This window comes from Musa acuminata, chromosome BXJ1-6, assembly GCF_036884655.1.
Source record: "Musa acuminata AAA Group cultivar baxijiao chromosome BXJ1-6, Cavendish_Baxijiao_AAA, whole genome shotgun sequence".
Lineage (NCBI taxonomy): Eukaryota > Viridiplantae > Streptophyta > Magnoliopsida > Zingiberales > Musaceae > Musa > Musa acuminata.
In genome coordinates, this window is record NC_088332.1 from 33,954,234 (window position 1) to 33,963,695 (window position 9,462).

The following is a 9,462-nucleotide window of genomic DNA, read 5'->3' on the forward strand; positions in this document are numbered from 1 at the left end:
GACAAAGGGGGAGAAGTATGATGTTATGCATAAGTTTATACATAAGTTCATGATGATGTGTTGCAAGTATTCATGATAAATATTGCAATGACTTGAATTCAGTTTAAATTAAAGGTTCTATCAATATGGCATATTGATAGGGGGAGTTTGTTTAAACTCTGGGAGTTAAGTTTAACTCCGTCATCAATTGGTTGTCATCATCAAAAAGGGGGAGATTATTGAATCTAGTATTTTGATGATGAAACCAATTGATAATTGTGTTTATGTTTTGATCTATGTTTTGAGTGACGTAGGATGCTTCGATCAGGATGAGACAATTAAAGTAGGAAAAATCATGTTGGGCCGGAGGAACATGTCAGAAGATTGGACGTCGAGCTAGTGGATCGGTCGACGTATCGATAGAAGGCTTCGAGCAGTGGATTCGGGCATCGGGCCAAGAAGAGCGGGTACTGCGCCAAGGATATCGGAGTTACGAAGTCAACTGGCCGATTGGACAATAGGCCGCAGGAGAGGACGATGTGCCGAAGAATCGGACGACGCGTCGAGGGACCAATGACATGCCGGACAACTTGATTAATGTTTATATTAATTATCTAGATTGAAGTTTATTTTACATGGGTAGGATTAACTACGATGGAAGTAAGACATGTAGTAAGAGTTGCGTTGGAGTCAAGACCATGATCACGTTGGGGGTTCGAGAGTTCGACGGAAGTCCGGACGGTCGTCGGAGGTTCTGCGGGAACAAATCCAAGAAGTCCAGGAGCTTGCCAAAGAAGCTCGTCGAAACTCACTAAGTCGATCGTCGCAAGTCCAGGAGTTGGCCGGAAGTCTACTAGAGCATCGCCGAGGGTTTGTCGGATGTTTGCCGGAAGTTCGCCGGAAGAAACGATTGACGCACTAGAGCAAGTTGCAGTAAATGTCTTAAGAAATATCGTAGTTAGCATAAAGATTAAGCTAGTAATGGGAGGTGATCCCATTAACTTAATCTGGGGGGTAATTGGGCCCTTGACAGACCCAAATTGGGTTGAATGGATCAGCCCATTCGGACCCAAATTTCCTGGCCGGCGGTGGCACCGCCCAGGAGCTCAATCTCCCAGGAAAGCTGGGCAGTGCAACCGCCCAGGTCAAGCGGTGGCATTGCCTAGGCTCAGTCTCCGAGTGAGACTGGGCGGTGGTACCGCCCCTGTCAGGCGGTGGTACCGCCCCTGTCAGGCGGTGGTACCACCAGAGCTCGATCTCCGAGCTATGTTAGGCGATCGTACCACCCAGTCTGGCGGTAGTACTGCGAGGACCCCGAAAATCTGGGAGATGACATTTTTGAGCTCCAAATTTAAACCAGTTTGGGGCCTATATAAACCCCACCCTTTCTTGCATAAAAGGGACCGAAAATCCAATCTTACTCTGTGATTTTTAGAGCTCAAAAGTGTTGTATAAGCTAAAAGTTCTCCTCCCTCTTTTCTTCCAAGTTTCGATCATTCAAGAGAGGAGTGAAAATTCTGTAAGGGTTGTCTCCTAAGCCCGTCAAAAGGAGTGAAATTGTAAAAGGGTGGTTGGCCTTCGCCTATTGAAGGAAGGCCTCTAGTGGACGTCGGTGATCTCATTGGAGGAGGAAGCCAAAAGTGGATGTAGATCAAGATTGACCGAACCACTCTAAAATTACGGTGCTCTCTGGTTTGCATTTATTCTTGCTGCTTACCTTACTGCAAACCTCCATATGTGCTTTACTTCCTCATTACTTTTGCTACACTCATTTACGAACTCGCTTTCAAGTTAAGTTTCCGAAAACGATTTTACGTCGGAAATGATTTCATCATACGAACTTTGTTTTAAATCGTCGAAAGTTTTCCACTGCACTAGTTCACACCCACCCACCCCCCCCCCCCTAGTCTCTTGATCGTAATAACAAGTTCATTTGATGCAAATTTATCATTTGATGAACTTTTAAATACTTTTTATGATTTGTTTGATGAATGCAAGTCAATTAGTAAAAAATATAAATTGTTAAAAAAGGAGTATGATTCTCTTGTTAGTAATTATGATAGATTAAAAGTTGAGCACAATGATAGTTTAGTTTCATATACGATAAACTAGAATTACTTCAAAAGGAAAACTTGCTACTTAAGAAAACCTTAGAAAAGTTTGAGGTTGGTAGCAAATCCTTGAACATGATCCTTGCTAACAAGGGTCACATTCATAGAAAATACAAAATCGAATTTGTGAGTAGCTCTCACCAAAATCCAACCACCTTTGTTAAAGGCCCTACTTTGCATGTTTCACCCTCAAAGAAATGTAACTTCTGTTGTAAATTTGGGCATGTAGCTTATCATTGTCTATTTAAGAAATGTAGTCAACACAAATTGATTTGGGTTCTTAAAAGAACCTCAAATGATTCAATGCAACATGATAAGCTATATAGATCAATTTTTGAGGCACCCAAGGCAAATATGTACCTAAAAATCATCATTTTTTGTAGAAACGTTTACCATCACAAGTTAGGAGCAAGAGATAGTATCTTGATAGTGGATGCTCAAGGCATATGACCAGAGATCCATCTCAATTCTCTAAGCTCACTAGCATAGACGAAGGACATGTCACCTTCAAAGACAACAACAAGGGTAAAATCATTGGCAAAGGAGTCATAGGTAACAAATCCACCTTTTCTATTGAAGATGTATTATTAGTTGATGGCTTAAAGCATAACCTTTTGAGTATTAGTCAATTGTGTGATGAAGGATATATCATTAAATTTGAATATAATACTTGTATTATTGAAAAATCATATAAAAATACATCTATGATTGCACTAAAATAAAATAATGTATACACTATTGACATTAATAATCTTTGCAATGAAATATGTTTTTCGATTTTGAATGACGATGCTTGGCTTTAGCATAGGAGATTAAGTCATGCTAGCATGAAACTAATCACTCAAATTTCATCTAAAGAACTTGTAATAGAAATTTCTCATATCAAGTTCATCAAAGATAATGTGTGTGATGCATGTCAACTAGGAAAACAAATAAAAGGTAGCTTCAAACCTAAGAACCAAATAAGCACCTCTAAACCTTTATAATTGATCCATATGGACTTGTTTAAACCAATTGCTATATCAAGCCTAAGAGGTAGCAAATACGTATTTGTTATTATGGATGATTATAGTAGATACACATGGACTTATTTTTTGGCACACAAAAGTGAATGCTTTAGGTATTTCTCTAAATTTTATAAACTTGTTCAAAATGAAAAAGGATTTTATGATTTCATCAATTCGAAGTGATCACGATGGTGAATTTCAAAACCGTGATTTCCAAGAATTTTATGAATCTAATGGATACAACCATAACTTCTCTACTCCAAGAAATCCTTAACAAAATGGAGTAGTAAAAAGAAAGAATAGAAACTTATAAGAAATGAAAAGAACCATGTTAAATAAACATAGCCTACCCAAATATTTTTGGGCCGAAGCCGTGAATATGGCATGCTATGTTATGAATAGGGTTCTAGTTAGACCACTACTTTCTAAAACTCCTTATGAGTTGTGAAACAACAAAAAACCCAACATTTCATACTTTAAAGTTTTTGGATGTAAATGTTTTATTTTGAATAAAAAAGATGCCTTAGGTAAATTTGATGCAAAATCGGATGAAGGAATTTTTCTTGGCTATTCTTTTATTTCTAAAGTATTTCATATCTTTAACAAAAGAACTTTAATTATAGAAGAGTCTATTCATGTTGTTTTCAATGAAGTTTTCGAAGTCAAGAAAAATGATTTTGATGATGATGTTAATTTTGATGCTTTGAATTTAAATGAAACCCCTTCTCCATCTAGCAACTTGGGTGCATCTTCTTCCGAAACATCCTTATATAAGGAATGAAAGTATATAAATGCTCATCCTAAGGAGCTAATTACAGGAGACACATCAAAAGGGGTTCAAACTCATTCTTCTCTCAAGAATTTTTGTGCCAACACCACTTTTCTCTTCTAAATTGAATCAAAATGCATTGACGAGGCCTTGAAAGATGATTTATAAGTTATCGCAATGCAAGAAGAGTTGAATCAATTTGAGAGAAATGAGGTGTGGAAGCTCGTTCCTAGGCCAAATGACCATTTAGTTATTGGTATTAAATGGGTCTTTAGAAACAAGCAAGATGAATTTAGTATCGTGGTTAGAAACAAGGTTAGATTAGTGGCCAAGAGTTTCAACCAAGAAGGGATTGATTATGAAGAGACCTTCGCTCCTGTGGTACGATTAGAAGCCATAAGGATGCTCTTTGCCTATGCTAGTAGTAATAATTTTAAGTTATTTCAAATGAATGTTAAAAGTACTTTTCTTAATGGCTTTATTTCCGAAGAAGTTTACGTTGAACAACCTCTTGGATTTGAGAATGATAATCTCCCTAATCATGTATTTAAATTGACTAAAGCTCTTTATGGTTTAAAACAAGCCCCAAGGGCTTGGTATGTGAGACTTAGTTCATTTCTTATCTATAATAATTTTTCTAAAGATAAGGTCAATACTATATTGTTTATCAAAAATTTTGAAAATAATTTTTTTATTATTTAAATTGATGTTGATGATATTATTTTTGGTTCTACGAATGAATCTTTATGTGAGTCATTTGCTAAAAGTATGATTCTTGAATTTGAAATGAGTTTGATGGGGGAATTAACTTTCTTTTTGGGCTTACAAATCAAATAACTAAGTAATAGTATATTTCTTAGTCAAATAAAATATACTTTAGAGTTGCTAAAAAGGTTTAATATGGATAGCTTAAAGGCTATCAATACTCTCATGAGCACCTCCACTAAGTTAGACATTGATAAAAGTGGAGAAAGCTTGATCAAAAAGCTTATAGGGGTATGATAGAAAGTTTACTTTACCTCACCGTAACTAGACCGGATATCATATTTAGTGTAGGACTTTGTGCTAGGTTTCAATCTAATCCTAAGATATCTTATCTCAAAGTAGTTAAAAGAATATTTCGATATCTTAAAGGAACCACAAATCTAGGATTATGGTATCCAAAATCTGAGAACTTTGAGCTAATTGCTTATGTTGATGCGGATTTTGCTGGATGTAGATTAGATAGAAAAAGCACATCCGAAACATGTCAATTTTTAGGACATGCACTTATTTCTTGGTCTTCCAAGAAACAAAACTCGGTTGCATTATCTACAACTAAAGCTAAGTATATTGCAGCCAATGTATGTTGTGCATAAGTTGTGTGGATGAAAAACACTTTAGAAGATTACAAGATTCATCTTAAAAACATTCCCATAAAATGTGATAACACAAGTGCAATATGTTTAACAAAAAATCTTATTCAACACTCTAGAACAAAACATATTGATATTAAGCATCACTTTATACGAGATCATGTTAATAATTATGATGTAATCTTAGAGTTTATTAATACAAAACATCAATTAGCTGATATCTTTACAAAACCTTTAAGTGAAGAACAATATGATTTTATCAGAAGAGAGTTAGGAATGTTAATTTGTCCAAATGTATGAATTTGATGTATATCTTTTTTGGACTATCTTTATGAATTTCTTGAATGGAGCTTTCATGAGATTATGCCATATCAAGTTTACTTCATACCCTTGCTCCATCACTTTTGATATACTCATTCACTTCATGGATTTCATTGACAAATGCATCTCTCGGATTTATCTCTTATAAATTTTTATTGAGAAATGGATTTGATGTGATGATCCCCTCGTTATGAAGGCTTATTCATGAAATTTCTTTTATCCTTCATATGATGATTCATTCACATGAATTCTTTCTTAATAAAGGAAGAATTTTTATGAATTTTTTTATATGAGATGAACACTTGCAAGAATGAGGATATGATTTCACATGAATATTTTGATCCTTGTGAAAATGGAGCATGATTTAATGAAACTCTTTTATCATTTTTGATTTGATTCAAATCATTTCACAAAGTTAGTTCTCAATGGATTTTCCTCCTAACTTTTCTTCTTCATGCAAAGTTTTTATGAAAAATAAAAAGGGAGAAGTTGAAGGAAGCTATCTCTTTAATGTTTATAACTTTTAATGTTGAGAATTTATAATTGATACCATGTCATGAATGCTTGAAATATGATTGGTATACAAATTAAAATGTGGCATAAATTTTTACCACACTTGCATTGTTGAATTGTTCTCATTTTTATTGATAACAAATGGAGAGAAATAATACCAAAATATGGTAAATTGATGACAAATGTATGCAATGTATTTTATCACATATATTTGAAATGTTTGCTTAATAAAATTTGATAAGATATCTAGAGCTTTACTTGCTATTTTACAATTGATATCTTGCCATAGAATGATGAATTGCTATCTTTGTCATCTTTCATATTTGAAATATCATACTTAAAAATGGATGTCATGCCTTGACATCATTTTGAGAATATTAGATCATGATAGGAATCATGATGTGTGTATTGATAAGTTTAAATGAACTTAACTTATCAATTTGTTTCTTGAATTCAAAGGCCTTGAATTTAAGAATGTCTTTTCTCAAGTATGACATATAGATAGGGGGAGTTAAGGTTAACTCTGTCATCAATTGATTGTCATAATAAAAAATGGGGCGATTGTTGAATCTTGGATTTTGATGATAAAGTCAATTGTAAGTTGTTTGATCTAATCTATATGTTGAGAAAAGTGTACAAAATTAACTACGATGGCAGTAAGACATAAAGCAGGTGTTGTGCTGGAGTCAAAATCGAGATCTCATTGGGAGTTCGAGAGTTCGACGGAAGTCCGGACGTTCATCGGAAGTTCTGCGGAAACCAATTGAGAAGTCCAAGAGCTTACCATAGAAGCTCGTCGGAACTCGCCAAGAAGATCGTCGTAAAGTCCAAGAGCTTATCGGGAGTCCATCGGAACATTATCGAGAGTTCATCGGATGTTCGTCAGAAGTACGCTAGAAGCTTATTGGAAGAGCAATTGATGCACCGGAACAAGAAGCACTGTAAATTGTGTCTTAATTATCATAGTTATAGTGTAAATTAAGTTAGGATTGGGAGGTAATTCCACTAACTTAATTTTGGGCCAATTGGGCCCTTAATAGAGCTGAATTGGGCCGAATTGAGCACCCAATTCAGCCCCTAAAAACATGGTCGGCGATGGCACCACCTGGAAAGTAGTGCCCTTGGATTCCTTGGCGATGGTACCGCCCAGAATGGGTAGTGGTACCACCCAGGGTCATATCAGCGGTGGTACTATCGCCTAGTAATGACGGTGGTACCGTCAGTACCCCGGATTTCGAGGATGTAACACTTTTTGGCTCCAATTTTGAATCCATTGGGGCCTATAAAAATCCCACCCTTTTTTGCATGAAAGGGCATGAAACTATTGGCTTAATCTTAAAGTCTTGAGTCTTAAAGTGATGTAAAAGTTAGAATTCTCCTCCTTCATCTTTTAACCTTGTAACCATCTAAGAAAGAAGAATGAGACTTATAAGGGTTGTCTCCTAAACCTGGGAAAAGGAGAAAGTGCTATAAAAAGGTGTTTGGTCTTCACCTATTAAAGGAAGGCCTTTAGTGGATGCTGGAGACCTCGTCGAAGGAGGAATCCGAAAATGAATGTAGGTCACGTTGACCGAACCACTCTAAATCTGGTTTGCATTCCATTTTGAGCAATTTTCTTTAACTAGAAATCATTTCATAGCAAAGTGCTTCTTCTCCTCATCTTGCTTTCACTACACTTATGCTCTCTTACGTTTTAACGTTACTATCTTTCTAAATTGATTTCCTTCGAACATACGAAATATTTTATATGAGAATCGAAAAGTTTTCTTCTGTACTAATTCACCCCCCCCCTCTTAGTGCCGCTCTTGATCCTAATAATATAGTGATTTGAGGAGCATTTTCATCACATATACTATGTGGATCACTACTAGAGAGGAGGACAGTTGACCTCCTTTATCCTCTCCTATAGATTTGAAAGTTTTCAGGGATATACGATCTCCTTAGGTAACACATCATTCACATACACGTAGTTTTTCGATTTTCGATTTTTCACGCTCCAATCTTTGTACGATGACAAGAACCTTTTTAGGAAAAAATTAATATTTTTATTTTTTGTGCTTCCATTGCATATGATGCTCTACCCAAGGTTTTCCGATACGAGATGTTATTAGTACTCTTTCTGGAGTTGAAATGAATTGACTCATTTGCTTTAGAGATGACCTACACGAAGACCGAAGTCAGATGAGTTTCTCGACCTGATCCTTCTGACACTTAAATTAGTCATAAGGTGGATATGATAAAGTTAGTAAAAAATAACTAACCTTAATTCTCATGTGGAAGATGAATATTTTGATAGGTAAAAAGATGAAGAATATTTCATGAAATATTCGATGGATGGACAACCTCTAATAATTCTTTTTTGGATTGAGATCCACGTGGGCAAACCATTCGGCAAGTCTTGTCATCTAATTATTAACCAGGTTACCATATGTGTTACCACCCGTCAGGTCGTTACTAGTCAAAAATATTTTCCCTAATGTTTAATATATTCTTGCATAGTTTATTGGTCTCATGTTTGAGTCTAAGTTAAAGTATCTTATATACATTATTTAATATAATGAATGACAATTATTTTTAAAAAACTTATAATATTTCACTCTAGCTACTTCTATAAAAATAAATATATAAGCTTAAAAATTAAACTTTTAACGAATAGTTGATTATAATATATGCCAAATTCAAATATAAAGATCTACAACTTTATAGGGTTATATATGTTGCTATTAATATAAATTAACATTTTAGTTAACAATTAACTTATAATAACCTGAAAATTAGCTACAACTATATTATGTATATTTATATGTGATACTCAAAATTCATAGTATTGATTTGACCATATTTAGCCTCACTTCATTGCTATAGTGTTATCATGAGAAAGGGAAATGAAGCCACGTTGGACTGGGATGATTTTATAAGGTTTCTATTGACAATATGAGAGCTCAAAGGGTTTAAGATCTAAAAGAGGACACAATGGTCAACTATCCCCTTTATAAGAGCCGAACACTACCCAAACCTTCACCACACAACTTATCGTTTTCTCATCGATTCAAGCTAAAAAAGCGCAACGTGGCATAAGGTGATTGGATGCAAAAGATTAAGCATTAGAAAAGTGACATTAAACTTCAGATTATTAGAATTAGAATTGGATCAGATGAGGAATAGAAAAGTGATATTAAATTTTAAAATTTGAATCGAATTGTACCCAAAGCAAATTGTATCTATCAAAGATTATTAGAACAGTAAACGACTAGAAAATGATAAAATCCATGATGCAACGAAGTTTGACTCGAAAACATGCTTACTCCACAAAACAATCGAATTAGGTCATTATGTATCTCACTTTCATGATGTGATTGAATAAGGTCATGAAGTATCCCTTTTCCAATGACACAATTGAATTAAAC